Genomic DNA, 16,136 nt, shown 5'->3' with positions numbered 1-16,136 from the left:
CTTAACAGAATTACAGTTCATTCTTTACACAAAGCTGATTTCACATATACACAAGACACTAGTCAGATGTAACAATAATATGCTATATTTGTGTAGTCACATGTAGTTTATGAAGTCCTTTTGAAGACATCTAAGCCTAGTAACAATGCCATAAGGCAGACATTATTACTGTTTTGTAGATAAGGGATAATTTTTCAAAAGAGATTATTTTGACCCGAGTCTGGGAGTCAGTAGACGGTAGAGCTAGTCACAAATGCTAAACCTCAGGCCTACCACTATTTTGATTTAGTCTGATTTAGAACAGATATTGTTGTTCAAAGCAAAATTTTATAAACTCAAATTCTGTACGAACTTGATCCTAATCACTCACTTCTTCCCCTACTTTTTTTTTTAATCTTCATTTTATTGAGATATATTCACATACCATGCAGTCATACAAAACAAATCGTACTTTCGATTGTTTACAGTACCATTACATAGTTGTACATTCATCACATAAATCGATCCCTGACACCTTCATTAGCACACACACAAAAATAACAAGAATAATAATTAGAGTGAAAAAGAGCAATTGAAGTAAAAAAGAACACTGGGTACCTTTGTCTGTTTGTTTCCTTCCCCTATTTTTCTACTCATCCATCCATAAACTAGACAAAGTGGAGTGTGGTCCTTATGGCTTTCCCAATCCCATTGTCACCCCTCATAAGCTACATTTTTATACAACTGTCTTCGAGATTCATGGGTTCTGGGTTGTAGTTTGATAGTTTCAGGTATCCACCACCAGCTACCCCAATTCTTTAGAACCTAAAAAGGGTTGTCTAAAGTGTGCGTAAGAGTGTCCACCAGAGTGACCTCTCGGCTCGTTTTGGAATCTCTCTGCCACTGAAGCTTATTTCATTTCCTTTCACATCCCGCTTTTGGTCAAGAAGATGTTCTCCGTACTACGATGCCAGGTCTACATTCCTCCCCGGGAGTCGTATTCCACGTTGCCAGGGAGATTCACTCCCCTGGGTGTCTGATCCCACGTAGGGGGGAGGGCAGTGATTTCACCTTTCAAGTTGGCTTAGCTAGAGAGACAGGGCCACATCTGAGCAACAAAGAGGCATTCGGGAGGAGGCTCTTAGGCACAACTATAGGGAGGCCTAGCCTCTCCTTTGCAGCAACAGTCTTCCCAAGGGTAAAACCTATGGTAGAGGGCTCAACCCATCAAACCACCAGTCCCCTATGTCTGTGGTCATGTTAGCAACCATGGAGGTGGGGTAGGCGAATACCCCTGCATTCTCCACAGGCTCCTCAAGGGGGCACTACATCTTTTTTTTCCCTTGTTTTTCTTTTTTTTTTTTTTTTTTAACTTTCCCTTCTTTTTTAAATCAACTGTATGAAAAAAAGTTAAAAAGAAAACAAACATACAATAAAAGAACATTTCAAAGAGACCATAACAAGGGAGTAAGAAAAAGACAACTAACCTAAGATAACTGCTTAACTTCCAACATGTTCCTACTTTACCCCAAGAAAGTTACATAATATAGCAACATTTCTGTGAACTTGTTCCTACTATATCCATCAGAAATTAACAGACCATAGTCATTTCTGGGCATCCCCAGAACGTTAAATAGCTTATCTGTTCTTCTTGGATTATTGTTCCCCCTTCCTTAATTGCTCTCTACTGCTAGTTCCCCTACATTCTACATTACAAACCATTTGTTTTACATTTTTCAAAGTTCACATTAGTGGTAGCATATAATATTTCTCTTTTTGTGCCTGGCTTATTTCGCTCAGCATTATGTCTTCAAGGTTCATCCATGTTGTCATATGTTTCACGAGATCGTTCCTTCTTACTGCCGCGTAGTATTCCATCGTGTGTATATACCACATTTTATTTATCCACTCATCTGTTGAAGGACATTTGGGTTGTTTCCATCTCTTGGCAATTGTGAATAATGCTGCTATGAACATTGGCGTGCAGATATCTGTTCGTGTCACTGCTTTCCGATCTTCCGGGTATATACCAAGAAGTGCAATCGCTGGATCGAATGGTAGCTCTATATCTAGTTTTCTAAGGAACTGCCAGACTGACTTCCAGAGTGGCTGAACCATTATACAGTCCCACCAACAATGAATAAGAGTTCCAATTTCTCCACATCCCCTCCAGCATTTGTAGTTTCCTGTTTGTTTAATGGCAGCCATTCTAACCGGTGTTAGATGGTATCTCATTGTGGTCTTAATTTGCATCTCTCTAATAGCTAGTGAAGCTGAATATTTTTTCATGTGTTTCTTGGCCATTTGTATTTCCTCTTCAGAGAACTGTCTTTTCATATCTTTTGCCCATTTTATAATTGGGCTGTCTGTACTATTGTCATTGAGTTGTAGGATTTCTTTGTATATGCAAGATATCAGTCTTTTGTCAGATACATGGTTTCCAAAAATTTTTTCCCATTGAGTTGGCTGCCTCTTTACCTTTTTGAGAAATTCCTTTGAGGTGCAGAAACTTCTAAGCTTGAGGAGTTCCCATTTATCTATTTTCTCTTTTGTTGCTTGTGCTTTGGGTGTAAAGTCTAGGAAGTGGCCGCCTAATACAAGGTCTTGAAGATGTTTTCCTACATTATCTTCTAGGAGTTTTATGGTACTTTCTTTTATATTGAGATCTTTGGTCCATTTTGAGTTAATTTTTGTGTAGGGGGTGAGGTAGGGGTCCTCTTTCATTCTTTTGGATATGGATATCCAACTCTCCCAGCCCCATTTGTTGAAAAGACCATTATGGCTCAGTTCAGTGACTTTGGGGGCCTTATCAAAGATCAGTCGGCCATAGATCTGAGGGTCTATCTCTGAATTCTCAATTCGATTCCATTGATCTATATGTCTATCTTTGTGCCAGTACCATGCTGTTTTGGCAACTGTGGCTTTATAATAAGCTTCAAAGTCAGGGAGTGTAAGTCCTCCCACTTCGTTTTTCTTTTTTAGAGTGTCTTTAGCAATTCGAGGCATCTTCCCTTTCCAGATAAATTTGATAACTAGCTTTTCCAAGTCTGCAAAGTAGGTTGTTGGAATTTTGATTGGGATTGCATTGAATCTGTAGATGAGTTTGGGTAGAATTGACATCTTAATGACATTTAGTCTTCCTATCCATGAACATGGAATATTTTTCCATCTTTTAAGGTCCCCTTCTATTTCTTTTAGTAGAGTTATGTAGTTTTCTTTGTATAGGTCTTTTACATCTTTGGTTAAGTTTATTCCTAGGTACTTGATTTTTTTAGTTGCTATTGAAAATGGTATCTTTTTCTTGAGTGTCTCTTCAGTTTGTTCATTTCTAGCATATAGAAACATTACTGACTTATGTGCATTAATCTTGTATCCCGCTAATTTGCTAAATTTGTTTATTAGCTCTAGTAGGTGTATCGTTGATTTCTCAGGGTTTTCTAGATATAAGATCATATCATCTGCAAACAATGACAGTTTTACTTCTTCTTTTCCAATTTGGATGCCTTTTATTTCTTTGTCTTGCCGGATTGCCCTGGCTAGCACTTCCAGCACAATGTTGAATAACAGTGGTGACAGCGGGCATCCTTGTCTTGTTCCTGATCTTAGAGGGAAGGCTTTCAGTCTCTCACCATTGAGTACTATGCTGGCTGTGGGTTTTTCATATATACTCTTTATCATGTTGAGGAAGTTTCCTTCAATTCCTACCTTTTGAAGTGTTTTTATCAAAAAGGGATGTTGGATTTTGTCAAATGCTTTTTCAGCATCTATTGAGATGATCAATTGATTTTTCCCTTTCGAGTTTTTAATGTGTTGTAATACATTGATTGTTTTTCTTATGTTGAACCATCCTTGCATGCCTGGAATGAACCCCACTTGGTCATGGTGTATGATTTTTTTAATGTGTCTTTGGATTCGATTTGCAAGTATTTTGTTGAGGATTTTTGCATCTATATTCATTAGGGAGATTGGCCGGTAGTTTTCCTTTTTTGTAGCATCTTTGCCTGGTTTTGGTATTAGATTGATGTTAGCTTCATAAAATGAGTTAGGTAGTGTTCCATTTTCTTCTATGTTTTGAAAGAGTTTGAGTAAGATTGGTGTCAGTTCTTTCTGGAAAGTTTGGTAGAATTCCCCTGTGAAGCCATCTGGCCCTGGGCATTTATTTGTGGGAAGATTTTTAATGACTGATTGGATCTCTTTGCTTGTGATGGGTTGGCTGAGGTCTTCTATTTCTTCTCTGGTCAGTCTAGGTTGTTCATATGTTTCCAGGAAATTGTCCATTTCTTCTACATTATCCAGTTTGTTGCCATACAGTTGTTCATAATATCCTCTTATAATTTTTTTAATTTCTTCAGGATCTGCAGTTATGTCACCTTTTTCATTCATTATTTTGTTTATATGGGTCTTCTGTCTTTTTGATTTTGTCAGTCTAGCTAGGGGCTTGTCAATCTTGTTGATCTTCTCAAAGAACCAACTTTTGGTGATATTTATTCTCTCTATTGTTTTTTTGTTCTCTATGTCATTTATTTCTGCTTTAATCCTTGTTATTTCTTTTCTTCTACTTGGTTTAGGATTGGTTTGCTGTTCATTTTCTAGCTTCTTCAGTTGATCCATTAGTTCTTTGATTTTGGCTCTTTCTTCCTTTTTAATATATGCATTTAGTGCTATAAATTTCCCCCTTAGCACTGCTTTTGCTGCATCCCATAGGTTTTGGTATGTTGTGTTCTCATTTTCATTCGTCTCTATATATTTAGCAATTTCTCTTGCTATTTCTTCTTTAACCCACTGATTGTTTAGGAGTGTGTTGTTTAACCTCCAGGTATTTGTGAATTTTCTAAGTCTCTGATGGTTATTGACTTCTAATTGTATTCCATTGTGGTCAGAGAATGTGCTTTGAATAATTTCAATCTTTTTAAATTTATTGAGGCTTGTTTTATGTCCCAGCATATGATCTATTCTGGAGAAAGTTCCGTGAGCACTAGAAAAGTATGTGTATCCTGGTGATTTGGGATGTAATGTCCTGTATATGTCTGTTAAATCTAATTCATTTATCAGATTGTTTAGGTTTTCAATTTCCTTATTGGTCTTCTGTCTGGTTGATCTATCTATAGGAGAGAGTGATGTGTTGAAGTCTCCCACAATTATTGTGGAAACATCAATTGCTTCCTTTAGTTTTGCCAGTGTTTCTCTCATGTATTTTGTGGCACCTTGATTGGGTGCATAGACATTTACGATTGTTATTTCTTCTTGCTGAATTGCCCCTTTTATTAGTACGTAGTGGCCTTCTTTGTCTCTCAAAACATCCCTGCATTTGAAGTCTATTTTATCTGAGATTAATATTGCTACACCTGCTTTCTTTTGGCTGTAGCTTGCATGAAATATTTTTTTCCATCCTTTCACTTTCAGTTTCTTTGTGTCCCTGTGTCTAAGATGAGTCTCTTGTATGCAACATATTGATGGTTCATTTTTTTTGATCCATTCTGCGAATCTATATCTTTTAATTGGGGAGTTTAATCCATTTACATTCAACGTTAAAACCGTGAAGGCATTTCTTGAGTCGGCCATCTTATCCTTTGGTTTATGTTTGCCATATTTTTCCCTCTCTCTATTAATATCCTTTATTGTACCCATACCGAATCTCTTTAGTACTGAACCTTTCTCCAAGTCTCTCTGTCCTTTCTTTGTTTCTCTGTCTGTAGGGCTCCCTTTAGTATCTCCAGTAGGGCAGGTCTCTTGTTAGCAAATTCTCTCAGCATTTGTTTGTCTGTGAAAAATTTAAGCTCTCCCTCAAATTTGAAGGAGAGCTTTGCTGGATAAAGTATTCTTGGCTGGAAATTTTTCTCACTCAGAATTTTAAATATATCGTGCCACTGCCTTCTTGCCTCCATGGTGGCTGCTGAGTAGTCACTACTTAGTCTTATGCTGTTTCCTTTGTATGTGGTGAATTGCTTTTCTCTTGCTGCTTTCAGAACTTGCTCCTTCTCTTCTGTGTTTGACAGTGTGATCAGTATATGTCTCGGAGTGGGTTTATTTGGATTTATTCTATTTGGAGTTCGCTGAGCATTTATGATTTGTGTATTTATGTTGTTTAGAAGATTTGGGAAGTTTTCCCCAACAATTTCTTTGAATACTCTTCCTAGACCTTTACCCTTTTCTTCCCCTTCTGGGACACCAATGAGTCTTATATTTGGACGTTTCATGTTATCTATCATATCCCTGAGGTCCGTTTCGATTTTTTCAATTTTTTTCCCCATTCTTTCTTTTATGCTTTCATTTTCCATTCTGTCATCTTCCAGGTCACTGATTCGTTGTTCAACTTCCTCTAGTCTTGTACTATGAGTGTCCAGAATCTTTTTAATTTGGTCAACAGTTTCTTTAATTTCCATAAGATCATCCATTTTTTTATTTAGTCTTGCAATGTCTTCTTTATGCTCTTCTAGGGTCTTCTTGATTTCCTTCATATCCCGTACTATGGTCTCATTGTTCATCTTTAGTTCTTTGAGTAGCTGCTCTAGGTGCTGTGTCTCTTCTGGTCTTTTGATTTGGGTGCTTGGGCTTGGGTTATCCATATCGTCTGTTTTTTTCATATGCTTTATAATTTTCTGTTGTTTTTGGCCTCTTGGCATTTGCTGAACTTGATAGGGTTCTTTTAGGGTTTGTAGACCAATTGAAGTCCTTATCTCTAATTTATTGGATCTACAGCTTCGTGGAGTACACTTTCTCTAACTAACCAGCAGGTGGCGTCCACGAGCCACCTGTTCTCCACAAGCCAGTTCTCCCCTGCTTAGCCTTTTTGGTGAGTGGGGGAGTGAGTCTTGTGGGGACCAATTGGTGTACCAAGCTTGCGTGTGTAGTTGGTGTTGCCTGCCCTGTATGTGGGGCGTGTTTCTGGGCAGTCAGGGAGTGGGGGTGGCCGTAACAATCAAATCTCCCTGATGATCCTAGAGTTTTAAAGCTGCTGCAATAGTCTAATCCTTCAGTTCAGTCCTGCCACAGTTTGTCTCTGCCACTGACCCACAAGTCTTTGGTATTGGCGTATGGCTCCTGAGACTTGCAAGTGGGCCCCTCTTCCAGGCTGTGCACCCCTGGTCCTCTGTTGAGGGATGACTGTGCTATGTCACAGGTGAGTGCCGTCCCCCCAGGGCAGTTCTGGGCTGCTGGGTTGTGTAGGGAGGCTCCCAGTCTGCTCAAATGATGGCTGAATGGGGCTTTGTTAATTCACACTGCTCCACCTTCCCAACTCTGGGACATTCAGCTGAGGTTGCAGGGAAGGCTAATGTCCACGCCCAGTTTTGTGGTGTGTGCCTGTTATTTGAAGCACTTCCGTCACACTGGGTTGTCTGGGGCAGCTCTGGGCTATGGGGCTGGCGATGGGCAGGAGTGTTTCCTGTCCACCAGGATGGTGGCTGTGAGCGGACACCCCCCTTTTCTTGGGAAGTTGTGTTGTTTAGTGAATTTTCTCAGCCACTGGATTATTGCCTTTTGTCTCAGAGCTCTCTTAGTTCTGCTCTTGACTTGACGTGCCCAAATTGCAATTCTTTGAAGCTTTCTGTATTGGGCTTCTTAGAGTAATTGTTTTAGAAAAAGAAAAAAGGATTAAAAAAAAAAAAAAAAAAAGCCCTCCTCAGAGATCTAATGTCTAATGGGTTATTGAAATGCTAAGAGACAAAGCAACCAGGGCCATTAAGGAAAGGTCCACAGGGCAGAGAGATCAGCTTTTCTTTGGGATTTGCATATGCGCCTCAAGGCCTGAGCTCCGCTCTTCCCCTTTCTGTGTTCACCAGAACTCCAAAAATCCTCTGCTTTTATTTTGGAGTTTTTCGTGTTATTTTTTTTTTTTTTCTATGCCTGTCTCCTCTCTGCTGGGCTGGCAGCTCTCAGATTCTCTGGTGTCTGGTCTCAGTCTATCTATGGTTGGAGTATGGATCAGTAGAATGAGTTTCTGAGAAGGGCTACCACTGCAGTTTTCCCTTCTCCTTCCCGGAGCTGGCAGCCCCTCCTCCCACGGGACTGAGCCTGGCAGGGAGGGGCGCGGGTCCCCTGGCCGCAAAAACTTACAGATTTCGCTGATCTCAGCAGTTCGACATTTTCATGAGTGTTGTATGAAGTATGCCCAAAGACAGATTGCTCTGTGGTGTCCAGTCCACGCAGTTCCTGGCTTTTTACCTACTTTCCTGGAGGAGTAACTAAAACTTACAGCTCACCAGTCCTCCATCTTGCCCCGCCTCTCTCCCTCTCCCTCATTTTTGAAGGAAAGTTTTGCTGGATATAGAATTCTTGGTTGGCAGTTTTTCTCTTTCAGTATCTTAAATATATCATGCCACTGTCTTCTTGCCTCCATGGTTTCTGCAGAGAAATCTGTACATTGTCTTATCGACTTTCCCTTGTATGTGATGGATTGCTTTTCTCTTGTTGCTTTCAGAATCTTCTCTTTGTCTTTGACATTGGACAATCTGACCAGTAAGTGTCTTGGAGTAGGTCTATTGGGATCTATTCTATTTGGGGTACGTTGTACTTTTTGAATCTCTAATTTTCTGTCTTTTATAAGAGTTGGGAAATTTTCAGTGAATATGTCTTCTATTACTCTTTCTGCCCCTTTTCCCCTCTCTTCTCCTTCTGGGATACCCATAACACGTATATTTGTGCGTTTCATGTTGTCACTCAGCTCCCTAAGACCCTGCTCATATTTTTCCATTTTTTTCACCATCTGTTCTTTTGTGTGTATGAATTCGAATGACCTGTCTTCCAGTTCACTGATCCTTTCTTCTGCCTGTTCAAATCTACTGTTGTGTCCCTCCATTGTGTTTTTCATCTCCTCCATTGTGGCCTTCATTCCCATGAGTTCTGCCATTTGTTTTTTTAAGTTTATGAACTCCTCTTTATGGTCAGCCAGTGTCTTCTTTATATCCTTCAGCTCTTTTGCTATATCTTCCTTCATTTCATCAAATTTATTTAGCATTAGTTGCCTCCACTCCTGTGTCTCAGCTGAGCTATTAGTTTGTTCCTTTGGCTGGTCCATGTTTTCGTGTTTCCTGGTATGGCTCGTTATCTTAAGTTGTCTAGGCCTCTGATTTTCTTGATTAGTTTATTTTGGAGCTTGTTTTCTGTCTTTTACCTAGTGATTTTCTTGTTGGTTGGCTTTGTTCTCTGGCCTCTGTTATTCAGTTCAACTTATTCTAGACCTCTAACTTAGGTTCTATTTAGTTGATCAGAATTTTTCCCCTCTTGTTTTTTCTGTTTCTTGCTCTGCCTCTATGTAACCTTTCTGTGAGTTGGTCTCCTCAGATATGGTCGACCCTAGTCAGATTTTCCCAGTCTAGTGAGGCCCAGGTCTCATTGGGAGGGTATGGAGTTTTCCTGAGAATGAGACCCTCCTATGAGGCCTTTAGAATTGGTGCTTTTCCTCTCCTGTCCAGCAGGTGGTGCTTGCCAGCCCACAGCTCCCCCACCAGTGTAAGGAGGTATGGAGACTATAGTTCTCCTGGTGACTCTGATTCTGTCGGGGGCGTGGCTGACTGAAGCTGGAATCTGAATTCCAGCTCCTGGGGTCTGAGTTCCCAGAAGGAGGACTGCCAGTTGAGCTGGACCTCCCTCCACTCTCCCAATCCTCAGAACTCCAGTTATCTCTCAGGGGCACTATTCCCTTCTCCCCTCTCCTCTTTGGGGCCTCTCCAGGTAGATTCCTTGGTCAGCCTGAGTTGCCAATTAAAGACGGGGGTGGAGACCTTCAGTAGTGAATATGGAACTCAGAGACGCTGTGGGTACTCTGTGTCCCCCCAAGCCCAGCCTAGTCCCTCAACCTGGGCCTTCCGATAGAAAATAACCACATATATTATTTTTAGATTAAAAAAAAAGTAGAAAAGAAAAACAAGAAAAAGAAAAAAGAAAAAAAAAAGTCTCTTTTAAAAGTCTTTCCCCAGCCTGGAAGTTCTGTCAGGGTCAGAATAGAGCATTTAAAGATATGCTTTGGGCTATTGTCTGATAATTACTCTCCAACCACTTCAGTTCCACCCCTGCTGGGGGCTATTGAAATGCAAAAAGATAAGGGATCAGTGAGAAGCCAGAAGGGAGAAAATGTAGGGGAAAAAAAAATGGCTTTTTTGGAGTCTGGGAATGGGTGCCCGCTTTTACGTGCCCCCACTTCTCAGAGCCCAGCCCTTCTTTAGCACCCCAGCTCCCAAAATTAGTCAATTAATTTGTTAATTAATTCTGCAGTTGAGGCTGGGTTGAGCCTCCCTTCTTGTCCTCAGCAGACTGCTGTTTTTTGTCCCCCCCCCCCCCTACAGGGAGCGGGCAGCAAGACAGTCTGTGAGGTCTGGGTGGGGAGCTGCGCCAGACCCCTGGTCCGGGGAACTTACAATGTTCGCTGCAATCTCAGCTTTTCCTCCAATTCCAAACTTGTGTCCAATGTGTGACTGGTTACTGGAGACCCCGAAAACACTGTTTCATGTAGTTCTTGGGTAATTGCCAGTTGCTCTAGGGGAGAGACGAGATTCTGCTCCTCACCACTCTGCCATCTTGCCCCGCCCTATACATGTACTTCTTAATGAAATGTATAACAAACAATGAGTTTCATGTCTTCATAAGCAACTCATATGGGATATAGTCAATAATCAAAGAGAAGGCACCCTGTTATGGTTTTGACTTACTGTTAAAAACTCACTGTTTTAAGTGTTTATATATCACTTAAAACAGAACATAAAATGTTCATGTCACAAAGCAGTGTAAATTTAGAATTTAATGAACAAGGCTAATAAAAAATTAGGTTGAATAAATTATCCCATCCATTGTGCTTTTAAGTAAAAGTGAGACCTTTTCCTTTTTGTTACTCATTACCTCCACTGTCTCTCTGTCAAAACAAATGAGATTTTCAGTTTTACTATTTTTATAATCATGTTAATGATTTGAATGGTATTTGATGCTAGTAAACCTTCTTTAGAAGACAACACAAGTAGGAAAAATAATAAGAAAATAAGCACTGCCAGAGCAGACATCTTAGGAGAAAGTAAATTGTAGTACTTCCATATTCAGTCACTATTTATAAATCTTCAATTCAATGATAGCATAGTTATGTAAGTTTAAAATTGGAAGTAACCATCCCATAAACTTCCCCTCATAGATGTGAATATATAAAAATTTAAACATTAATTTAAAAAAAAATGCATTTTTCCCAGGGAAAAATGAATAGAAAAATAAGCAGTTCTAAATATCTGGTAAGGGTTTTACTCCAGAATTCCTTTTTGCTCTCTAATTTTCTGATTTCTCACATTCTTTTGAAAGTTTAAAAGTTGTTTTGATCTATGAAATGTAATATCTTTTGTAACTCAATGATTGTGAAACACAGTGATTGTTTGCGTGAGTTTGGGGGGCTTGTGCTGTCCACCGAGATGAGGCAGTGAGGCTGCTGTGCTTCCAGTGTAATTACAGGAGAGAAGCTTCTGTGATCAGTGGTGTCCTGCCCCTTTCTTCCTCTTGGCTCTGATGCTGTGTCCTGCTGATGGGCCTGGCTGTGCTGGAGAGTGATTGATTACCCGTAAGACACTGGGTATCAGAGGGGAAAACAGGACATTTATATATAGAGAAACCTGAGGACACAGGGAAGGTTGGACTCAGTGATGATGGTACTGCCAGGGTGAAACCCACAGCCATCCCCAGTGCTCTGCCACCTCCCACACTCCTCTGGTAGTCTGAATCTCTACTTCCCCTGGGTCCCCCAACCCAACCCCAGAGGTATGGAGGGTTAGCCAAAACCCATTAGATAATAGGTGAAAGAACTCCAGTTTTGGTGTCAAAAATACATAAATTCCAACTCTGTAACTTAGGATCTGTGTAACATGGAGCAGATCAGCCTCCAGTTTTTTTGAAGTTTAAAGACATTACAATTTATGAAAGTGCCTGGAAATGCCTTTTATAAAATGTTGATTGAATCCTTTGTAGCAAGCAGACTAAATTCAAGTTCAGGGAAGGCACATCTTCTAGGGCAGATTTGGACCTCTGATAACAAGTTGATGCTATTTTTTGAATACAGGGTTGGTATTATTCTCATTATATATAAAAAAAGATTTTATTTTTTTATGGTTAATGAGTTTCTTTCTCACAGCACAGTAAAGCCAGGCTAATTTTAGCATAGGTGGAATGGTAGGATCTTACCAAGAGTTCCTTTCTCCAATCTCTAGTCAACAATTCCAGAGGATTTAAATATTTTGTAAAAAATTTTTTCCTATGATGTAAAAATCAGGCACAATCATTGCCTCTTTTTGACTTCTGTTTCAAGTAAACATTATGTCAAATGACCAATAAGTTCACTCAAAAAGATTCCCCCCAAACAGTAGCAGCACATCAGAACAGGGCAGGACTGGATTTCATGTGTGGATTTGCTCATCAGTTTCCAATCCAGCCCCTTGACATGCCATCGAAATGAAACAGATTTCTTTAAAATATTAAGGTGTAAAAATCATTTTTAGATAGGAAAGAATAAATATGGTTTATAAAATGACAAATTTTTATTCTACCTGCTTTTCATCAAAGTATTATTGTTAAGATCCATTAAGCACGTGTTTGTTCATACTTCCTGCCCTCAGCTCTGAAGTGCATTCTACTTACACCAATGAGAGTGACCATTTCAGTTCTTGGTCTCTTGGCATTTAGTCCTTAACCCTAAGAGGAAGGGACAATGCGCCGGTTTGAGTGTATTGTGTCCCCCAAATGCCATTATCTTTGTGGTCTTGTGTGGGGCAGACGTTTTTGGTGCTGGTTAGATTTGCTTGGAATGTGCCCCACTCAGCTGTGGGTAATGATCATTTTGATGAGATGTTCCCATGGAGGCGAGGCCCCACCCATTCGGGGTGGGCCTTGATCGGTGGAGCTATATAAATGAGCTGACTCAAAGAGAAAAGAGAGTGCAGCTGGGAGTGATGTTTTGAAGAGGAGCAAGCTTGCTAGAGAGGAACGTCCTGGGAGAAAGCCGTTTTGAGGCCGGAGCTTTGGAGCAGATGCCAGCTGCTTTCATAGCTAACAGAGGTTTTCCGGAGGCCATTGGCCATCCTCCGGTGAGGGTACCCGATTGCTGATGTGTTACCTTGGATGCTTTGTGGCCTTAAGACTGTAATTGTGTAGTGAAATAAATCCCCATTTTATAAAAGCCTATCCATCTCTGGTGTTTTGCATTCTGCAGCATTAGCAAACTAGGATAGATTTTGGTACCAGGAGTGGGGTGCTTTTGCTGCTGAGTTTGCAAATACCAAACATGTTGGAACGGCTTTTTAAGTGGATAAGGGGAAGATTCTGGAAGAATTGTGAGGAGCTTGATAGAAAAGGCCAAAACTGCTTTAAAGAGACTGTTTGTGGAAATATGGACTCTAAAGATACTTCTGATGAGGCCTTGAACAGAAATGATGAATATGTTGTTGTAAACTGGAAGAAAGGTGATCCTTGTTTTAAAGTGGCAGAGAATTTGGCAAAATTGAGTCCTGCTGTCAGATGGAAGGAAGAATCTAAAAGTGGCAACCTGGAATACTTAGCTGAGGAGATCTCCAGACTATGTGTGGAAGATATACCCTGGCTTCTCCTTGCAGCTTATAGTAAAATGTGAGCAGAGAGAGATAAACTTAGAACTGAACTCTTGGGTTCAAAGAAACCAGAAGCTGATGGCTTGGAAAATTACGAGCTTCCAGGGGGTGGAATCCCAGAAGCTACAGCCCAACGTGAGGATGTAACCAAACATGGAACCCAGCCACCATTTCAGTACAAGCCAGGATTGGAGATGGAATTATCCAGAAAGGATTTGTGGAAAGTCCTATTGTCTGATGGCTTTGACCCCTGCATGCTTCATGCAAAGCCAACAGAATTTTTGCGAGATCTTTATAGACAGAGCCATTGCCAGTCTGGACTGGAGGAGACAGACAAGGAACAAACTGAAGGAAAAATTTCTTCAAAGACAGAGCCATGGAGGTTGAGGTCTGGAGTCAAGAGGTCTCGGGCTGGGAGAGCAGAGCAGCCCACACGCATGGAAAGGGTGAGTATGCCCTGGAGGTCGAGGGCGGGCTTTCCGCCTCAATGCTCTGGAAGAGTTTTGCCACCTCAGGTCCCAAAGAGGTTGGAGCACATTCCCAGGGAATTGGGGAGAGCCTGGCTGCCACCACACTGTTCTGAAGGGGTTGAGCGTGTGCCCCGGAGATGGAAGGGAATCTGGGAGCTGCCCCGATGTTTGAGGAGGGTGGGGCCGAGAAGGTGGTCTCCCCAATGTGTGGAAATGTTGGAGCACTCACCCAAGCATTTGGAGAGGAAACAGCTGCCAAAAAGTCCCTTGGGAAGGGTTAGGCTCCCGCTCTCTCAAGCCCCAAGGATGCAACGTTGTTCTGTTAAGGACTCTCAGACTTTGAAATCTAATGGAGTTTGTCCTGCGGATTTTAGGAACTGTTTTGGTCCTGTTAACCCTGTTTTCCTTACTGTTTCTCCTTATGGCAATGGAAATGTTTATCCTATAAATGTCTCTCCTTTGTATATTGGAAGCACATAACTTGTTCTAAGTCCACAGATGCAAAGCTAAAGGAGAATTATGCCTTAGGACCCACCATGCCTGTAATTGATTTTGATGGGATTTTGTACTTAACTTTTGTTACTGAAATGATTTGAGTTTTTGTGGTATTGTGATGGAATGAATGCATTTTGTATTTGGAAAGATAATGTCATTTTGGGGTCCCGGGGGTGGAATGTGCCGGTTTGAGTGTATTGTGTCCCCCAAATGCCATTATCTTTGTGGTCTTGTGTGGGGCAGGCGTTTTTGGTGCTGGTTAGATTTGCTTGGAATGTGCCCCACTCAGCTGTGGGTAATGATCATTTTGATGAGATGTTCTCATGGAGGCGAGGCCCCACCCATTCGGGGTGGGCCTTGATCGGTGGAGCTATATAAATGAGCTGACTCAAAGAGGAAAGAGAGTGCAGCTGGGAGTGATGTTTTGAAGAGGAGCAAGCTTGCTAGAGAGGAACGTCCTGGGAGAAAGCCGTTTTGAGGCCGGAGCTTTGGAGCAGATGCCAGCTGCTTTCATAGCTAACAGAGGTTTTCCGGAGGCCATTGGCCATCCTCCGGTGAGGGTACCCGATTGCTGATGTGTTACCTTGGATGCTTTGTGGCCTTAAGACTGTAATTGTGTAGTGAAATAAATCCCCATTTTATAAAAGCCTATCCATCTCTGGTGTTTTGCATTCTGCAGCATTAGCAAACTAGGACAGACAATAATCCAATTATAAAGATACATGGAGTACTTTCTTATTAATAAATTGATTAATGCAACCCAAATACTTGAACCATATTTTTTTACCTTAAGATAATCCAAGATACCATGTCTACCCTCAAGTTTCAAGAACACTGAATCAAAAATGGCCCAGTTTTGTGTGTGCTAACACTAATTTTGATATTGGTTTAAATGGCTAGTAGTTAAAAGTTGCCATTCATGAGTCACAGAGGTTAACATTTTATATTGATGAATAAGCGATGCTATATTTTAAAATTATTGAGAATAATTCATATACTGTATTAGTCAGGGCTCTACAGAGAAAACAAACCTACACCATATATGTATATGTAAATACTAAGAGATTTGTTACAAGAATTGGCTGACGTGACTGTGGGGATTGGCAAATCCTAATTCCATAGGGCAGGCTTCAAGTTGGAAAATCATTGAAGGTGATGTTGAATTCCCCAGGAGAGGCTCGCTGGCTGAAATAAAGATAGAAATTCATCTTTCTGATGGTGAGGTCCTCAGTCCTCCCTTTGAGACCTCAGACTGATTGCATGAGGACACTCCCCTTACTGTTGAGAGTACTCTCCTCTGTCCATTGCAGATGCAGTTAGTCAGAGATGCAGTCAACTGACTAATGATGTAAACCCATCTATGCGATACCCTCCCAGGAACATCAGGCCAGTGCTTGACCAAATACCTGGACACCATAACTGAGCCAAGTGGACACATGAATTTAACTGTCACATGTACCAATTTGTTCATCTGTGAATTGCCATACCCAGATGATTCTTTAGCACCCAGAGGAGGTGTGAGAGCTCAACTAATTCTCTGTCTGAAAGGGCTGCTGTTTGGGTGAACTTAGAAGAGACCAAAAATGGGTAGAACTAAGCCTAAGGGAAAAAAACACACTCCCAGTTC

This window comes from Choloepus didactylus, chromosome X (assembly GCF_015220235.1).
Source record: "Choloepus didactylus isolate mChoDid1 chromosome X, mChoDid1.pri, whole genome shotgun sequence".
Taxonomy (NCBI): domain Eukaryota; kingdom Metazoa; phylum Chordata; class Mammalia; order Pilosa; family Megalonychidae; genus Choloepus; species Choloepus didactylus.
The sequence above is the reverse complement of the archived record's forward strand: the minus strand, read 5'-3'. Positions refer to the sequence as shown.